Source organism: Capsicum annuum, unplaced genomic scaffold (assembly GCF_002878395.1).
Source record: "Capsicum annuum cultivar UCD-10X-F1 unplaced genomic scaffold, UCD10Xv1.1 ctg1183, whole genome shotgun sequence".
Taxonomy (NCBI): Eukaryota; Viridiplantae; Streptophyta; class Magnoliopsida; order Solanales; family Solanaceae; genus Capsicum; species Capsicum annuum.
Window position 1 is genome coordinate 491,178 of NW_025816940.1, and position 21,369 is coordinate 512,546.

General features: G+C 36.9%; 1 long non-coding RNA gene across 6 annotated transcripts in view; it reads left to right on the forward strand.

Annotated features, from left to right (window-relative positions):
• Positions 1 to 13,883, forward strand: part of LOC107877770 — a 36,998-nt gene extending 23,115 nt beyond the window's left edge. For 4 of the 6 annotated variants that reach the window (XR_007048932.1, XR_007048933.1, XR_001676504.2 and 1 more), the window contains exon 3: positions 5,127 to 5,875. This is a non-coding gene — a long non-coding RNA (uncharacterized LOC107877770). Of the gene's footprint in view, positions 1 to 5,126; positions 5,876 to 13,732 lie in introns of those variants that run through there. The other 2 variants (XR_007048934.1, XR_007048935.1) reach the window with 1 other exon arrangement.
• Positions 13,884 to 21,369: the final 7,486 nt, after the last annotated feature.

The following is a 21,369-nucleotide window of genomic DNA, read 5'->3' on the forward strand; positions in this document are numbered from 1 at the left end:
AAGGAGAATCAAAGAGCACCACAAATTGTTTTGGTATTATTCCTTCTTTCATTATCATATAAGTCTTTAAAGCATTCAATATTTAATTGTGAGAATTCATTATCTGGTTGTAGTTTTCTCGACATTGAAACGAACAAGAACCTCCACTACTTGATGCACTTATACCACCAAAACGAGGACTAACTTGTTTAAAAATTGTACTAGGAACAACTCATAATATCAAGCATCTCACCCTTTCAGAGTGCTTTTGCCCTAGTACCTTACCAACGACATCATTTGGCAAAACTCGAGACTCATCTGTGGTGCTTTGGCTCAAAGAAGACACAATTTTTTTCATATAAAAATTTTTCTATCAAAATAAATCAATAATAAAAATTCATGTTCGTGATAGGTATCTCAAGTCCAACAAGGACTGGAGACCATCCCCTTTGCCTAGTCAAACGAAACACAACACAAGTGTAGTAGCGAAATTTCAAACATACCACAAAATAGGTAAGTATGGTTCAAAGGAGTCTATGAATTCAAGAACCAATCCCAAGTCCACAGTAATCAAAAAATCCTCTATTAAACCAACATCAATCTAGGTCGGGATATGCCCCCGACGATATCTAAAACTAAATCAAGGGAAAGTATATAACATAAGGAAACCTAATTATGAAATGAGGTCTTCCGAAGTATGGAAGTTTTCCACTTTAATCTGCCTCACGATTTATCCCACGATCACCTAATAACTGCGTAGGAAAAGTAAAAGTATTTTCAATTCCTGCATCGCATGGGGATACAGTGTCTGAAGACAGTTAGTGGGATGAGAACAGGCATGCAACTCAGAAAACAAGGATAAAATAATGCCATGATCAATATTTCAAAACCATTCAAAGCCAATGCACATAATCATACACACACACACACACACACACACACACACACACACACACACACACCAGAAATTGAAGGATTTGTGCCAGTATATATTTTTTTATCTTAATTTATATGACACAAATATAATTTAGATAATTAATTATTAAAGTAATTTTATTTTTTAATTATTGTGATTTATAATACTTTTTCTTCTATTTCAAATTAAGTGACATTGATATAATTTCGAAAGCCAACCTATGTGGCATTAATATAATTTCGATAGTCAATCAAATGTTTATTGTGATTTATAATACTTTTTCTTCTATTCCACTTTAAGTGACACTGATATAATTTCGAAAGTCAATCTATATGGCACTCTATAATTTCGATAGTCAATCAAATATTTTATTGTGATTTATAATACTTTTTCTTCTATTTCAATTTAAGTGATACCGATATAATTTTGAAAGTCAACACATGTGGCACTAATATAATTTCAACAATCAATTAAATATTTTATGTTGTCATATCATTTTGTGTCCATTTATGAAATATTATTAATTTGCTAATGCGACCATAATAATTAATTAGGGGTCATATAATAAAATCATGATTGAAGAAGCGAAGAAGACATGTCTTAAATGACTTCTAACAACTAATTAGAAGTGATATAGTAAAATTACTATAAAAATACTTGTGGGAAAAAGCATAAATGGGCCTCGTATAAGACATCAAGTTAATTTAAAAAATTATATAGTAATTTATTATTTTAAGTCTATTTTATATTTTTATTAAATATTATAAATTTTTAATACTTAAATAACCTGTAGTGATTAATTAGGGTTGATATACTAAAATCACGATTGAAGCGGCGAAGAAGACATGTCTTAAATGACTTATAATAACTAATTAGAAGTGATATAGTAAAATTACTATAAAAATACTTGTGAAAAAAGCATAAATGGGTCTCATATAAGACATTGAATTAATTTAAAAAATCAAATATTAATTTATTATTTTATGTATATTCTATATTTTTATTAAATATTATAAATTTTAATACTTAAATAACCTATAGTAATTAATTAGGGATAATACAGTAAAATTACGATTGGAGCAGTTGAAGCAGGCAGCACAAGCAGGCATGTCGAAGATTCGACGTGCCTGCTTATCCCCACTTATTAGAGATAGTAATATATGTATGTATGTATATGTATATATATATATATATATATGTATGTATGTATGTATGTATATATATAGAGAGAGATAAATAAGCAGGTCATGCTGGAAAAGGAAATAAGGCTTAGCATATAGGAAAACTTTATCCTGGACTACGTAGCTCAACCGTCATAACAGACACCCATGGGATATATGGGTTCAGCTCCCCTTGCTGAAAGAACCCTAGTGCATGATAGCCCCATGAACTAGAGATATCAAAGAATAATAAGGGATTCCTCGATCCTACGCCAATCCAAGAAACAAATATACTAATAGTATGAACTACACAAGGTCATTAAGACCAATCCTCATGTTGGCAAACATGAGTTTTAGAACAACTCATTCAAGACCCACACCTTCACAGTTTAGCTGCATAACCCTTATTAAGTCCAAATTAAAACAAGCTTAACATAACCCACTCTTTAACCACAGAATTATACATTAAGGCACACCATGAGTATCACCATACCCTATATTTGTAAGCTTATCATGTTGCAATTACAATTTCATTAACTCGGTGGAATGCCTCGACCCCATTTGCTTATCAAATCTACTCGGGCAAATGCCTCGACCCCCAAGGTTTCAATTTCAGTCAAAACACAGCCAAAAAGGCCTTCAAAATCCATTTTTAATCTTTTAATCATTTATACAATGCAATAGTATAGATGAGCAAGACAAACCGATGGACAAATCATATTTCAAAACTAATTACACAAATGGGTTGAGGGAACATAATTATCAAACCAATTTTAATACCAAAATCATCAAATTGGAGGAATGCCTTGACCCCCGTCCCATTAACCATCCCTATGCACCCCAACGGGTTTTAAAACATATAATAAAGCATGAATAATTTTGTTAAAGCCATGGGAAAACAATTTAAGCTTTAATTATTCCAAAAACCTCAAATCCACATTCATAAACCACAATTACATCACATGGATATAATTATAAACACATATTATTGATAAAATAATAGCGGGGGAAGAGTAGCATGCCTTTGACACATGAGAATTGGATAGTAATCTGAAGCTTGGGACCTAGAGGATGAATGTATGATTAAATCCTTATGCTTTCTTTGGGTTTTGAGTTGAGGAGCTTAATTAGGGATATTAATATCTTAAACTGAAGGGAATAGGCTATATAATACTTAAGGATAGTACATAGGTGAAAGAGCCCGAATAACCCTCACCCCAAGTAAATAAAACAAAACTGCACGGATCTTACATAAGGCGTGGCACGGATCTCATCGCGGATGCTAACCTCTGTGCCACGGACCCTAACGTGGAGATTATCCATCGTGTCACAGACTCTATCGCAGAGATTATCCTCTGTGACACGGGGATATCACGGAGTCTCACTACTTCTGTGGTCCAAAACCACCTCGAACTTCATACAAAAATTTCAAAACTCTCCCAAGACACCCCATTCACATGTCTAAACACAATTTAAGTCAAAAATCAAAATTTCAAACATGGAAGGGCCAAAGTAAAATGCCCAATTTTGAGGGTGTTACATTATCCTCCTTTTAGGATAATTTGTCCTCTTCCCAAGTGGCTTCTTCCACCATATGGTTCCTCCAAAGGAATTTTACTAAAACTGGATCTTTAGTCCTCAATTTACAAACTTTTCTATCCAAGATCTCCACCGGGACCTCCTCGTATGACAGAGAATCCAAAATGCCAACACTATTAATAGGAACCACCAAGGAAGGGTAACCCATAGATTTCTTCAACAAAGACACATGAAACACAAGGTGAATAGAACCCAAAATTGCAGGACATTTTAGCTCATATGCAACATTCCCCACTCTCTTCAGAATCAAATAGTGGCTAAATTATCAGGAACTAGCTTTCCCTTCTTTCCATATTATATTACTCCCTTCATGGGAGACACCTTCAAATATACCCGATTACCAACATTGAATACCAACTCTCTTCATCGAACGTCCAAATAGGACTTTTGGTGATTTTGGGCTGTCTTAAGCCTATCCAAAATCACCATCACCTTCTCCATAGCTTGATGAACTAAGTCAGGACTGAGCAACTTTGTCTCACCAACTTCGAACCACCCAATGGGAGATCTACACCTCCTATCATACAATGCCTTAAATAGAGCCATACCAATGCTGGAATGGTAATTATTATGGTATAAAAACTCTACAAGAGGCAAATGGTCAATCCAATTACTACCAAAGTAAATTACACAAGCCCGAAGCATATTTTTCAAAGTCTGAATGGTCCTTTCCACTTGTCCATCTATCTGTGGGTGGAAAGCGATGATAAGGTTTACCTTAGTCCCCAAACATCGCTAGAACGACTGCCAAGAATGAGATAAGAACTGAGTATCACGATCTAAAATAATGGAATTTGGAGCACCATGCAACGTCACGATCTTCTGATCAAACAATCTTGCATAGTCCTCGACAGAATAATTAGTCTTCACGGGCAAAAAATAAGCAGAATTAGTCATCCTATCTATCATGACCCAAATAAAATCATACTAGTTTGAGACTATGAAAGACCAGTAACGAAATCTATATTAATTACTTCTCACTTCCACATAGTCAACTCAATCTCTTAAGATAAACCACCCGGCCTTAGTGCTTTACCTTCACTTATTGACACACCATGCACTTAGCCATAAAATTAACCATATCCCTCTTCATGTTATTTCACCAATAAATTTCCTTAAGGTTACGATACATCTTCATCGAATAAGAATGAATCAAATAACACGACTCATGAGCTTTGGCAAAAATTCTACCTCACAGTCCATCTACATCAAAAACACACAACCTCCCTCGGTACCTCAAGATACCATCACCATCGATCTAAAAAATCATCACCTTTTACTTACCCACACCATTCTTAACTTGTATCAAGATTAGATGTAATACCTATTTATCCTTCACCGTAGCACCAAGATATGACTTCGCCACTGATGTGTGAGCAAATGCTAACATATTTTATGCTTTTAGCCATGAATAATTGTGAAGTCTTAATCAAATTTTATCGTGTTTGATTGGTTTTATTTTAATTTTGCAGTAAAAGATAAGGTGAAGGGGAACCAATAATAATGGAAGCAAAATAAAGGACAAGTGTGGCTGACGACATTCATGATAAGTTGTCATCCTGGTGATATGCTATCAAGGCCACCATCAGACTTAACCAGAGACTGAGAGTTGAAGAGAAGTTGTGACGACATTTTGTGACAAGGCGCCAGAGTTTTGATAAGGCGTTAGGATCATCGTTAGCCTTAGGCAAAAATTATAAAAAGGGAAGAGGAGCTGACGACATCCATGATACATCATCAGACTCCTGACACATAGAGGAGCTGACGACATCCATGATGCATCGTCAGACTCCTGACACATCGTCATTCACATCATCAGCCTTAAGTAGAGCTTGTCAAAATAGAAGAAAATCTGACGCCATTCCTGATAAGGCCTCAGACCCTTGATTAGGCGTCACCTAATGGCGTCATCTGTCCGAGAAATTTACTTAAGTTGTTATTTTATTTCCTTAACTAGACTCAAGTATAAATAAGAGCTTTTAGGGTTTTCTAATGATCATTAACATATCTTGCAATATATGTTATGCATGATTTATCTCTCTCGAGTTCTAATACGCTCTAGAACATTATTGTTGAGAGAAGATTGTCGTCAATATTTTAGGAGTTTTGTATTAAGATTCAGTTCAGGTTACACTTCTTGATTTTCATCATCATTGTAAGTTAATATGCCCAGCTATGAATTCAACTTATGTACTTGTTTATTGCATCATGAGTGGCTAAACTCCATTAACCTGAATTATGGGATCTAGGGTTAGGTCTTGATAAGGTGCTAATTATTCAAGATTCAATAGGTGGTAGGATTTCTTGATAATTCTGAAGCTTTAATTGACGTTTGTTAGTTGCAAACAATAGACACACCTTCTTTGATTTGCTTGAGAAAGAAATCAAATATAGTAGGAAGTGAATTATCAACAGGGACTCAGAAATACTTTATTTTATAATCAGTATTGTAACAAGGTTGGTTAACCTAAGGTAAAATCTGAGCAATGAATAGAAATTCCCTAAGTCCGAGAGGATTAGGAAATCAAACGCTTAAGTAGGTCGAGAGACATTTGAGCATAAACATCGATAACGATAGCTTGTTATCCTACCCAACACGAGAATCTTGAATCACCTTTAGCATCTGTCATGTACTGTAAGCGCTAGTGAGTATAATTATTGTTATTTCATAAACTTTTGATTACAAACATCAAAATTAAAGTTACAAACATTTATTCATAAAACTTAAACCCTCCATTTCAGGAAACATTAAACTATCAGTGAATTAAATCGCAAACAACTTGGGTTCACACCTTATTCCCTGTGGGATTCGGCCCCAACCTAGTTGGATTTTATATTGACAATGATTGCTTACACCCATTCAAGAGTGTAATTTGAGCGTTATCAAAAATGGCGTCGTTGCCGGGGAATACGGTTGTAAGCTGAAGTTTGTATGCGCTAATTGACTATTAGTTAAGTTTCCTAGATTTACGTTTATTTGTTGTTTTTGTTTATTTGTAGGATTTTATAGTGTATGACAAGAACCAGAAGTTTTGGAGACACATTATTACCACTAACTTCGAAATCGGAACGAATAGGAAGAATGGCATAACAGGAAGAGGCTGACAAATTGGCAGCCTTAGCTAGAGCTCAAGTAAATGTACAGAACGAGGGTTATCAAGTACATTATCCGAACCTTAGTGATGAAGACTTGGGTGATGAGGAATTACTGAATCCCCAAAACCCAAGGCGAGCAGAGCAAATTATTGTACCAGTACAGCGAAATTTCAATAGAAACCGTCCAGTCAGAGGAAGGTATGGTCAATAGCCTGTCCCATGCGATGTTGATGATGATGATGAAAGAATAGATGGAGCAGGTGAAACGGGTGCAATCATTCCTCCATCGCTGGCACCTGGTGCAAAATCCAGCATAATAAGTACCATAATTTAGTTCCTGAATCTGAAAGGATTGTTTGGTGGCCTGCCTGGTGATGATCCGAACATGCACTTGGTGAAATTATCACCATCTACAAATCTTTTGATAATTCAAGAGTGAGACAGAATGCGATCTGCTTAAGATTGTTTCCATTTTCTCTGTCTGGAGAGGTAACAATGTGGTTAAATGAGCTTACGCCTGATTCCCTCACCCACTGGAGGGATTTGAAAGAAGCATTCCTAGAATGGTTTTTTCCACCCTCCAGGAGGGTACAGTTGAGAGACTAGATCAGCAACTTTAGATAGCTCCCTACCGAAGCTTTGCATGAGACATGGAAGAGGTTCAAGAAGAAGCTGACACAGTGTTCGAACCACAATATGACGAACCTACACTTGATGGAGACTTTGTACAGTGCTCTCAACTTTGTAACAAAGCCGATTATAGATAATGCTGTTGGTGGTTCGTTTGTTGATCTATCTTTTTATGAAGCCTCAGATATGCTGAATAGGATGACCCAATAGAGTCGGGGTTGGCATACCGGGGATTCTGTGGTAGCTAGCCCGACTATTTCTATTGGTATGACTACGGAGCAGTGCAAAAGAGATGAGGAGCGAGACCAAGACATACCCCACCTAAAGACACAGATGGACTTGCTGGCCAAGTACTTCCTATCAGGCAAGATTGAAAAGGTCAAAGCTGTGGAATCTCAGTGTACTGTGGCTACTAATGCAGATGAGGAGGCAAACTATGTGAGTAATCAGAGGGGGTTCCAAGGAAGTATCCAAGGGAATCAAGGTCGAAACTTTTATGACAAGCTTGATTATAAAGATAGAGAGCAAGGAAACTAGAGAAGCAATAATGATAGAAGTGGTTTATATGTCCCTCCTGGAAGTTGGGATGTTGCACCAACTAGCTATGGAAAGATAACTATGGAGGATATGACAAAAAAATTGTTGAAGGGAGTTGAGGCTACCAACTCAAGGGTAACAACTATAAAAAGTGAATTCTCTACCCTAAGTCAATTGGTTAGTTCATACTCCACTTCTATCAAGCAGTTGGAGAAGCAGATGAGCCAACTTTCTGCAACACTGAACCAGAGAAAAAGTGGTACTTTACCTAGTGATACAGTTCAGAATCTAGGAATGATGGCTCATGTATAGAAATTACCACTAGGAGTGGAAAGATGTTACTTGGCCCATCTGTGAGCAAATCTGTAGGTGGTGAAGTAGTTGTTGAGGAATCTAAAGAAAGCAGTCCAGTGGAGTCTGAGAAGCTGGATAGTTCTGTTGAAGCTTCAGATAAGGAAAATAAAAGGAAGAGGAGGTGGTGTTGAAAACTATTCCAAGACCACCACCTCCTTTTCATTAACGATTGAAGAAAAAAGTTGATGATGCAAAATTCAAAAAATTCATAGCAATGCTCAAGCAGCTGACAATAAATGTGCCTCTAGTTGAAGCACTTGAGCAAATTCCAGGATATGCAAAGTTCATGAAAGACCTTGTAACCAAGAAACAGAAGGTTAGCCATAAGCTGGAGGACAATCTTCTCCATTGTGGTGCTATCTCTACAAGGTCTTTAGTGCAGAAAAAGGCATATTTGGGAGAATTTACCATCCCATGTAATACTGGTTCCCTAAAATTCACAAAAGCACTATGTGATCTGGGAGCCACTATAAATCTAATGCCACTAGTTGTGTACAAAATTGGACTTGGGGGATCCTACCCTAACAAATAAGTGGTTGGTAATGGCAGATAGGTCTGTGAAGCGGCCTGTGGGCATACTACACGATGTTTTGGTAAAGGTATCCGATTTTATTCTACCTGCTGATTTTGTGGTCTTAGATTGGGAGGTGGATTTTGAAGTGTCCATCATCTTGGGTAGGCCATTGCTTGCAACTGGGAGAGTGCTAGTAGACATGGAGTTGAATGAGCTAAAGTTCAGGTTCAATGACAAAGAAGAACGTTTCGAAATACACTTATCCATGATTCAGCAAAAAAAATGAGTTTTTTCTCAATCATTGACGTCTTCTATGTGATGGTAAAGGGGTATCGACAGGTTGTCTTAGCAAAGTCTGAGTAGTCAAGATAACCAAGTCGTGCCGCGACAGTAAATCAGGCGCTACTGGGAGGCAACCCAAAGTTTTTATGTTTAAGCAAATGTTTTTACTTTTATAATTAGGATTTAGTACAGAGAAGGTGAAAATAAGGAGGTCAGCTGAAAGGTCATGACGGCATCTCTGATAAGCCGTCATAACTGTGATAAGCTATCAAAAATATTGTCAGATAGGCTAAACTTAAGGCATTTTGTGTTAAGGCTGATGACATAAGTGATAAGATATCACAATTGTCATAAGCCATCACAAGATGTCGTCAAGAAGACCTTGAACTTATTTGTAAACCATTTTGGGCCCAGTTCAGAAAATCTGACCCGACCCACAATCGAACCTCCTCATGTTCCCGCCTATGTTATTTTATTTCCTTCTTTAGTTTATTTCTTTCTTTACTTAGTTTATTTACTTACTCATTCCAACTAATTTCCCCAAGTTAATTAAGAAGAGCAAGCTCCCTTGTGTGCGGGTTTGAAATTCAAAATCAAGAATTTCTTCCTACTTCATCTTGTACGTATAAACATATTAAGGGATCCCACCAGGTATGCTCTAAATTTAACTCTTCTTTTCTTATGGTAAGTGATAGATGGATGACAACCCAAGTTCCCAAGAGGCTTGAACCAAATTCAACTTAAAAGGAGACTAAAAATCGCACCTAGGGTTTGCTATGTAGGCCCAAGGTTTAAAAGTCAGCTCACAAATTGGAACTCCCATGGATTTTGAGGAGTAATGGGACCAAAAATTGAGTTAAAGTCAAAAGTGAGGTTCTGATAAGAGCTGATGACATTCATGATAAGCTATCACAACTGTGATGGCTTATCAAAAATATCATCAAAAGTTAATAAAGTTTTGTAGGTTCTATCTGAGGTTGATGATAATTATGATTATCTATCATAATTGTGATGGATTATCGAGAAATCTCATCACACCTGGAACTTGAAGCATAAATGAGCCTTCTTAAAGGACATGAAGCTTAAATGATTAATGTGTTTTTGTTTATGCTCTTGAGGATTGACTAATGTTTTTCTATTGCTACAGGAACCTTGTAATGGCACCCAAAGGAAAGATTCCTCAGCTAACCAAGAAGGAACAACAGAAAAGTGTACGTCGGAAACTCATCGATGAGGAGTCTGATTGTGAAGAGGAAGAACCTCAGCTCTAGAAGCAAAAAAAAAGCAAAGCCCTACAAAACCCCCCACTATCCCTACCACTTGAGGTGGAGGATAGTGAGGACACTGAAATAACAACAACTTCTAAGAAAGAGGCATCTGAACATTCTGAACATAAGCAGCATGAGTCTGAACATATTGAATCTGAAGAAGAGAAACAGAAACGGTCCGAGGAGTCTGAGTCTGAGGGAACAGCATCGGGATCCCCGTCCTCTAAATAACAAGATGATGAACAGTCTCTAGCTTGGGGAACACTTATCAAATGTAAGAACCTTGAAGTTTGAGACAATGCTAGATGGTAAATTCCCAAAGCAGAGGGCATCTTCACTGCTGGGCTTCGCAGAACTGATAGAAAAAGATCTAAAAGGCCGATTTAGGAAGAAAAGAGGATTACCACCCAAGGGTTGAGCAAGTTCCCTAAAGTGGAATAGAAGTTCCAAGAGTATGGCTTGGGATGGACCACAAAAGGGGGAGGATCATTTTGCCCTGTACCGGTCTGGGATTTTTACATAAACTACCAAGCTCAGTTAGAAAACATGTGTAGACCAGGAGAAAAAGTTGTAGACCAGCCCCTGGTGGATAGAGTTTAGGTAAGGGGCATAAAGGTTGATGTCTCAATCAGAACAATCAACAGGTTCTTGTATGTCCCCAACTTCACTCCTCAGGCCAGTGCACCATCAATCTATTCTCGGATTAAGAATCGAGCAAAATAACGTCCATGGTTGGCCAAATCATAGCCGAAGGAGAACTAACATGGGTGACAACCCAAATGAGAGAATCTGTAAGTCCTCTTTGACTCAAGAGGCAAAGTTTTGATGGGGTATAATGTATATCTGGTTGATGCCCACTGATAGAGAAAACATTCTGGGTGATGACCGAGCTATCCTAGTAGCAATCATGGTGTAGAAGCTCCCTCTAAATTTTAGGGAAATCATTGCTGATGAGATGAAGATTAGAATATTGAGAACCATCACTGTTTATCCTTTTTCTTGTCTTATCACAGAGTTGTGCCAAGCTGCTAATGTGCCAAAGATTGAAGGAATTAATGATGACATTCCTGCCCGAAAGACTCACAACCCAATATGGTATGTTGAAAATTAGCCAGGACTAAGACTTGATAGAGGTGCAGGGGTAGCAGCAGACCCTTCAGTTATAGATGTTGGTTCAACACCTAATATGGAGGTGCAAGATTCTGAGACTGCGCACCCAACTTCTTTAGCACATGTGGGTTTAGTGCCTGAGAATGAACCCAACCCCCCCATCTTCTACAACAGTAGCAGGATTCACAGTTCATCTAATTAATATAAAAAAAGTGGCTAAACAAGCCAAATGGTGTGAGGCATAGTTACATGGCTTTGCCAAATAGTTTACTGTTGCAGTAGACAAGAGAATCAAGGCTTTCCTTGATCCTTTTGTAACATTTCCTGAATGGGTTGCAGATTTGGAGAATCGATTTGATGCACGGGCAAAAGAAATATCAGGGGCTGATCTTGCTCAATTTAGAGTGGCATTGGACAAGGTAAAAATAAATTTTGGGGTGTTGCACAGCATCAATTTATGGTGCCGACAGATCCGACTGTGGATGAATCTAAGGAAAAAATTTCAATACTTGATCTCACTGGAGATTCACCAAAGGCAAAGAAGAAAAAGAGGGAGAAGAAGAGCAAAGATAAAAAAAGAACCAGACAGCGAGGAAGAAAGAAGAGTGAAAAAGAAGGTGAAAAAGAAGGCTGAAAAAGAGGAATTGAAGAAAGCAAGAATAGAGTCCCTAGAAAAAAATGAGAAATGAGAGGTAGCCATCTGAGCTAGGGTTGTAGGTGCCTCATTTAGCAAGGCTCCAACCACTACAAGGCCAGGTACTCCCGATGGAGAGAAAACAACAGATGATGCAGCAGTAGGGTCGAAGACCCATAAACCTCACGCTTGATTCACTCCAGGTATGCCCTAAACCCTGAGTTCATTTTATTTTTAATTTTAAGTTGAGGGTGTACGGCAAAATGTTGTTGTAAAAATTTGTGGTAGATAATTAGGAGTAATACGGGCACTTAAGGTAGTTAGCTTATTTTGTAAATATTGAGCACCTCTCTATTGGTCTGATATATTACTGTGTGAATTGCATCCATTTGTGACCACGGTGTATCTTTTTATGGCATTAGTTTGGCAATTGAATAACCTTTGTTAAACACGTGTATGAACCGGATAAGTAGTGATATGTGAGATACTTGTGTGCCATGTGTGTGCAAGGTCTTACTCAGTTGTTGTTGTGTGTTGAATCTTGAACTTTCCCTGTTAGTCTTGCCATAGTCATACGATATGAGTTAGGAAAGGATCATAGGTCGTTTTTTATTTTAGCCCACTTTAGCCAAAAAAAAACCTTCCCTATGTGCATAATATCTCTTGATCCCTGTTTTGAGCCTAATTAGCGTATTTTTTTCTATGACACCTCTCACCATCCTGTCTACTTCACAATAAACCTATTTTGGCCCTGGTATTCCTTGGACACTGTGCACCTTGACTTAGGCAATAGCCTAAGTTGAGGGTGGCTATCATAGTGGTGTGTGATGCAAAATGAGTATGACGAGAGGAAGAATAAAAGAAAAGAATAAAAAGTTGGGTGCGGTGAATAAAGAATAAGAAAAGATAAAGTTGCGTATGATAATTAGAAAGACCGTATCCATCTTGAGCATGTGTGATTAGTGAAAGAGAGGAAGAAAAGAAGGTTAGGAGTTGAAACCCCAAGAGTTTAGTGTAGTGTCAAGGAGGCATAGTCACTCTAAAATATCCATGAATATCGTACCATCCCCTGAACTACGTTACAAGCTTAAGAAAAACCCTATAGTGATCCTAATTGACCTGTCTGAAGACTTGGGTACCGACTATAAGGGCAAGCCTATGGCATTTGACATGCAATGTTTGGAACTTCATTTTAAGAGTGAGTCTTGTGATTATCCCTAGGTTATGTATGTGAATTCTGCTATGAGTGAAAAAGGGATTTCTTTGTTGTGGGGGCATACCGGGTATATTGCTAGTCACTGACTTGTTTGAATAGTGTAATCTTGGTATATGATTGGTTGTTATTGCGAAATTTTTGCCATATATCGATCATTTTGAGTTGCATGGTTGTTTTCAATAATAGACATACTTGCTTTTAATTTGACTCACCTTGGAGATGGTCAATATGTTTTGAGCTTAAGTGAATAACTGACTGCTGAAAGTGCTCTGTATCATCTTGGTTGTGTTTAGTTGCTTGAGGACAAGCAATTATTCTAAGTTGAGGGTGTTGATGTGTGAGCAAATGCTAACACATTTTATGCTTTTAGCCATGAATAATTATGAAGTCTTAAGCAACTTTTGTCGTATTTGATTGGTTTTACTTTAATTTTGCAGTAAAAGATAAGGTGCAAGGGAACCAATAATAATGGAAGCAAAAAGGTTGAATTCTGAAGCAAATAAAGGACAAGTGTGGCGGACAACATTCATGATAAGCCGTTAGCCTGGTGATAAGCTATCAAGGCCACCGTCAGACTTAACCAGAGAATGGGAGTTGAAGAGAAGTTGTAATGACATTTTGTGACAAGGCATCAAGAGTTGTGATAAGGCATCAGGATCATTGTCAGCCTTAGGCAGAAATTATAAAAAGGAAAGAGGAGCTGACGACATCCATGATACTTCATCATACTCCTGACACATTGTTATTCACATCATCAGCCTTAGGCGGAGCTTGTCAACATTGAAAGAAATCTGACGCCATTCCTGATAAGGTGTCAAACCCTTGATAAGGCATCACCTAATGGCGTCACCTGTCTAAGAAATTTACTTAAGTTGTTATTTTATTTCCTTAATTAGACTCAAGTATAAATAGAAGATTTTAGGGTTTTCTAATGATCATTAACATATCTTGCAATATACATTGTGCACAATTTTTATCTCTCTCGAGTTCCAATACACTCTAGAACATTATTGTTGAGAAAAGATTATCGTCAATATTTTAGGAGTTTTGTATTAAGATTCAGTTCAAGTTACACTTCTTGATTTTCATCATCGTTGTAAGTTAATCTGCCCAACTATGAATTCAAGTTTTGTACTTATTTATTGCATCATGAGTGGCTAAACTCCATTAACTTGAATTATGGGATCTAGGGTTAGGTCTTGATAAGGTGCTAATTATTCAAGATTCATTAGGTGGTAGGATTTCTTGATAATTCTGAAGCTTTAATTGACGTCTGTTGGTTGCAAACAGTAGACACACCTGCTTTGATTTTCTTGAGAAAGAAATCAAATATAGTAGGAAGTGAATTATCAATAGGGACTTGGAAATACTTCATTTTATAATCAGCGCTGTAACAAGGTTGGTTAACCTGAGGTAAAATCTGAGCAATGAATAGAAATTCCCTAAGTCTGAGAGGATTAGGAAATTAAACGCTTAAGTAGGTCGAGAGATATTTGAGCATAACATCGATAAAGATAGCTTGTTATCCTACCCACCATGAGAATCTTGAATCACCTTTAGCATCTGTCATATACCGTAAGCCCTAGTGAACATAATTCTAGTTATTTCATAAACTTTTAATTACAAACATCAAAATTAAAGTGATAAACAATTATTCGTGAAACTTAAACCCCCTATTTCAGGAAATATTAAACTATCAGTGAATTAAATCTCAAACAACTTGGGTTCACACCTTATTTTCTGTGGGATTCGACCCCAACCTAGTTGGGTTTTATACTGACGATGATCACTTACACCCATTCAAGAGTGTAATTTGAGCGTTATCAGCCACCTCTTGCACAAACACACAATCATTCTCAGAATCTAAGAGATGAACTCCAAGATTAGTCAAACAACGAATATCCTTTACCAAGTACCATTTCTCTTTATCCACATAGGTTAAACTCCTCATAGATAACCTGGTAAGAGTATCAACAACCATATTAGCTTTACCTGGGTAATAATGGAGACTCATGTTATAGTCCTCAAGCAACTCAAGCCATCTCCTTTGACTGATACTCAACTCTTTCTGGGTGAATATATATTGCAGGCTCTTATGATCTGAATAAATGTCAACATGGGCCCCATATAGATAGTGTTACCAAATATTTAATGCTAACACCACAGCCAACAACTCCAAATCATGAGTCGGATAATTCCTCTCATAAATTTTTAACTGCCTAAAAACATATTCTACCACCTTTCCACACTGTATTAACGCACAACCAAGTCCCATACGTGATGCATCACAATAAACCATGAAGCCATCAGTACCCTTGGGCAAGTTTAAAACCAAAGAAGAAGTCAATTTATCTTTCAGCTTCTAAAAACTCCTCTCGCAAGAATAGAACCATAAGAACTTTACCTTCTTCTGAGTCAACTTAATTAAAGGTGCGGCAATTAACGAGAAACTCTTCACAAACCTCTTGTATTAACTAGATAAACCCAAGAAGATTTGAATATCAGTTGGAGTCATGGGTCTAGGTCGCTTCTTAACCACCATAACTTTATGTGGATCCACCATAATCCCTTCACTTGAAACAACATGACCTAGAAAAGTAACAACATTCTACCAAAATTTGCATTACAAAAACTTAGCATACAATCGCTGATCCTTTATGGTCTGTAACATAATATGGAGGTGATTGGTATGATCCATCCCACTCTTTAAATATAACAAACAATAATCCACAAATAAAATTATGAACAAGTCCAAAAACTGATAAAATACTCGATTCATGAGATCCATAAATATCGTTGGGGCATTGGTCAACCCAAAAGTCATGACCAATAACTCAAAATGACCATACCGAGTATGGAAGTCAATCTTAGGGATATCCTCATCCCTAATCTTTAACTTATGATAACCCGACCGAAAGTCAATCTTAGAGGAATACTTAGCACCCCGAATTCGATCAAATAGATCATCGATCCTAGGAAGAGGGTTCTTATTCTTCACCAACGCCTTATTTAACTGGCGGTAATCAATATACATATGAAGAGAACCATATTTCTTACGTATAAAAAGAATGGAAGCACCCTACAGAGACACACTAGGGTGGATAAAACCCTTGTCAAGAAGATCTTTAAACTGCTCCTTAAGTTCCTTCAACTCAGCTAGAGTTATTCTATAAGGAGGGATAAAGATGGGATGAGGGTCCAGAAGAAAGTCGATCCTAAACTCAATTTTCCTATCGGGAGAAATGCTTGGAAGATCATCAGGGGAAACATTGAAAAATTCACTAACCATGGGAACGAATTGTAGAGAAAGACCCCGAGTTAGAATCTTTAGCACAGACCAAATGATAAAGATACCTCTTGGAAATTAATTTCTGGGATCTAAGATATGATATGAACCTTCTCTTAGTCACTAGAGAACACCCTTACCACTCAATAACTGACTTATTAGGGAATTTAAAAATGACCTTACGGGTCCGATAGTCTAAAGAGGCATAGAATAAATGCAGCCAATCCATTCCTTAGATAAAATCAAAATCTAGCATGTCTAATTCAGTCAAATCTACCAAAGTTTTCCTACCACCAACAGATGCCACACAAATCTATCAACCACCCAGTCACCCACCAGAGTAGAAACAGAAGAGGGGTCTGAAGTACAATCAAGACCAAAACCAAAATGCACAACTACAAATAGGGTCACATCAGAAAGGGTAGACCCTAGATCAAGTAGAAAATATACTTCTCGAGAGAAGATTTTTAGCGCATCAGTAATGATACAAGCCAAAGGGTCATCATTGCTTTTGATGACATCATGCGAGGCCAACACATAAAGAATCCGATTGTCGTCACATTGAGAGAACGAGAACATGCATAGGGTACCCATTTTGAGCCCATAATAGAGCAATTTTGTGTGTGGAATATTACTTGGGAGCTTTCCTTGATTCCTACCCGAGAGTTGCAAGTGATGAAGAATAATTATGAAGGCCAAAATGACACACATTGGCTACCCCACGAATGCATGTAAATCCTTGTGTCACATTTGGGCTAACCCAATGATAACGCTCAAATTATACTCTTGAATAGGTGTAAGCAATCATTGTCAATATAAAACCCAACTAGGTTGGGGTCAAATCCCACAAGGAACAATGTGAGTGGTGATTAAACTAGTTTGAAACTAAAGCTACAAGTTAAATTCAAACAAATAATATAAAAAGATAAAATGGGGGTTTAAGGTTCACAGAGAGTTAATTGTCACTTTCAATATTTTAGTGTTTGAAATCAGTCTAAATGGGAAACCAGAGTTATGTTCTCCATGGATTTTGGAAATTGATAGATACTAGGTAATGCTTGGGATTCTTGAAGTAAGTAGAAACAGCAGATTATCCCTGACGACGATACTATCTGACTTTTCTCTCAACCTCACCAGACAATTTATCATCTAATTCTCTCAAACTTAGATAATTTATCTATTTCTAATAGGATTTTATCTCAGGTAGATCAATTCAGTTATGGCATTGATTATTAAATAGAAGGTTGGTAGCTTTCGAGTCCCTGTTGATAATTTACGACCTCTAGTCTATTTCTCCATTAAAAGAAAATAAAACCTAAGGCATAACCTAATGTTTGCAAATAGTATATTTCAATTAAAACAACAGAAATTCAAGATGTCCTACTACTCTTTGAATCAGTTAAATACCTAGTAACCTATCAAACCCTAGTCCATGGATCCCATAACTCCAGCTAATGTAATTAGCCGCTCATGATTTGATGAACGAAATATAAAGTTGAATTCATGATAATAAGGATAAACTTACGAATGGATAAAAATAAACAAGTAGTTTCTTCAATTTAATCCCAAAAATAGGATTCCACAAATAGTTGATAAGTGTTGAAGAAAATAAAACTCTCCAAAACTAAAAAAAAAGCACTCCTTGAATAAACCCTAAAAGATGATATTTATACTAAATCCTAATTAAGGAAATAAAATAGCAAATTCAATTAATTCTCAGATTAGGTGACGCCCAAGATGACGCCACGTCAAGAGTCTGACGCCCTATCACGGATGGCATCAGACTTGCTCCAGTTTCTTCAATTCTCTACCTTAGGATAACGATGACTCTGATGTCATGTCAAGGATCTGACGGTGTATCACCAACATCGTCAGATGTCTTCTCCTATTGCTGATTTTCTTCTTAAGGTTGACGTCATTCTTGATGCCTTATCACCCACTTGACGCCACATCACAGACGTTGTCAGAACTGCTTCTCAGCTTCAATTCCCTGGTTAAGGCTGACGCTGCTTCTGATAGGCTATCACAAGGCTGACGACTTATCATGGATGTCGTCAACCATATTTTCTTCTCTTTTGCTTAGATTTTCAACTCTTTTGGTCCATTGTTATTTATTTCCATTCCTTCAGCCTTTTACTGCATTATCATGAGCAAACACATTAAAACAATAAGAGTTGCTTCAGAATTCACAATTATTTTGAGCTAAAAAGTATTAAATATGTTAGCTTTTGCTCACACATCACCCAACAATGCATAGATGTCTTTGTGTGAAGAGACACCCTTGGAGTGTTAGAACTCATTAAGGGTGTTTTAGTAATTTTATTTTGTATTAAACTATAAATAGCCATTAGTTAGATCTTTTTCTAATTAGCTCATTATTGATATTGACTTGAACATTTCTCTTATGAGAGTGTGTGATGAAACTAGGGCAAGTGTAGTATCACTTGTGTTGAAACTTGGCTTAGAAATGGGGGGTTCTTGAGGAGAATTGATTTCCCTCTTGGGTTCACGTAAAAAGTTGGTGTTTGTTAGTATGAGTCTTAGGGGTCTTTGCGTTTGATACACGCATTGGTTCTTATTTATTTGTGATCTCTTATGTCAACTTATCTATCTTTTCTTTCATTTCTTATTTCGATTTTGATTCTTTAGGTTAATTTTCATTTTGTAGCTTCGATTCTCTATCATTTGGTATCAAGATTAAGGTTTGATTTTTATTTCTATGAAATCAATCTAGGGTTGTTATCTAGAAAATCAACAAAAAAAGAGTATCAAAACCAAAAATCACAAAAAACAAAGTTTATCCCATTTTTACCCCTAGGCCGAAATTTAGGTCCTAGATTTTTGTGTCTTTTGTTGTTTCTAGTTTTAAATCTTTGTTCTCTAATACTAATAGAGTCTAAATCTCAAATTTGAGCTTAATCTGGGTTGTTTTGATCTATCCATCATAGTTGAGCTTGAAGTTGAAGAAACTAGAAAGGTGGATCTCAAAATTGGAAGGGTTATTGTTGAGATTTTGGCTTGAAATTGTGATATTAGTGTTTGGGAGTTCAATGTGTGCTTGAAAAATAAATAAATCATTCAATTTTGATATCATTGGATAAGTTTCCATTTTTTAATATTGTTGGTGTTCTTCATGTGTTGTTAAAGAAGAACATCCAAAAAGTAGTTGTTTGATCCAAAGGGAGAAGAAAGAGGGTGTGGTACTTGTTTATCTCAAAGGGAATATTCTCAAGAAATAGACAAAAATAAAGTACAAGGAGGGGACCATAACAAAATTCAAACTCTTTTGAGCTTGAAAGAACAATAGAAAGGTCCAATTCTTGTATTGTCTTCATCCAAAACCGAATTACTACACCTCTAAGTTGAAGAATTAATTGAATAACAAGTTGGAAACAAGAATTCCCTAAAAACGTCAACCCTTTAAAAGTTGCCACATCATCAACCCTCCATTCCCTCCAGTTGAAGAATTCTACGCCAAATGCTTAATCCCCCAAATCCAATTCCTCCATTTCAAGCTCCATTTAACTAAAACCATCCCATAGATGTAGAGGAAAATGGTAATGATGAGAAATTAGAGTTAGATTGGAGTCTCTCTTATTCGTTGAGGCACATAGTATGGGAACCTTTGAAAGAGGAACTTTATCAAGGTGAAAACCTTTGTCATACAAGGTTTGAGATGATGGAAAATGTATACTCCTTAGCCATTGATGGGGAGAGAAATATTAATTCTGTGTCTTGTGACCTTGTTTATCTCATGGATCTTCCCGCACAAAGTCATCCCAAACCTTACAAACTCTAATGGAGCAATGAGGTTGAATCAGTAGAAGTCATCGAGCAAACTATTATTGATTTTAGAGTGGGCAAGTATTGAAACAATGTGCTATATGAAGTAATTCTCTTGAGATCTTGTCATATGTTGATTGCTAAGTGGTGGAAGGATACAAGGTTGGTTCAATACCGAGAGAAGTCCAACAAATATGTAGATGTATTTGGAGGACAAAAATACTTTCTTGAGCAAATGACAACTGAGAAAGTGAGTAAGGAATGTGATATCATGAGAGGATTTCAGGAAGTAGTGAACAAGGATTAAGTTGAGAAGAGGGAAAGGGAATTAACCCTTGAACAAGGGAAGAACAACACAGCTCAAGAGCAACAAGAGATGACAAAGATTGATGAGCCAAGTGGTTTCTTAAAAAGTGTGGACAAGGAACACCTAGTTGTAGGAGTTGTCATCACAAATTCCTTGTTACCCACTAACCATGATACTAGTATTTTACCTTGTATCAACCCTTCTTTTGTGAAGGTACAAGAATATATACTTCCAAAAGAAGATCCAAGGAGAGTTCCTTACGAACATATGCTTGATGATCTATCGCAGTTCTTGGCTATGAAATTACACTTTGGGAAGAGTGATGAAGAGATGAATCAAGGGAGAAGACTTGACAAACTCCTTTGTTGTGAGATCTTCCAAAAGGATGAAGTGACTTTTCATGTTACAGAGCAAGGCAAAGGCCATACCTCATTTGAGCTATAAGGTAACAATGTTATCTCCTACACTCCTATAGACTTAGAATATTATGATGTGGATAGTAGTGGCCAAGTGGATGTAGTAGGTAGTTTTCCTAGAGGATAATTGCATGAGTCTTCCCTTTGTGATACTCTTGGTATTTCTAGGTTGCATGAAGATCAAATTCTTGTTGTAAGTATGCATGCACTAGTTGACCCTATAGATGACAAAATTGATTCTTCTCGTAAGAATGATTTGTGTCCATCTAGTGAGAGCACTTT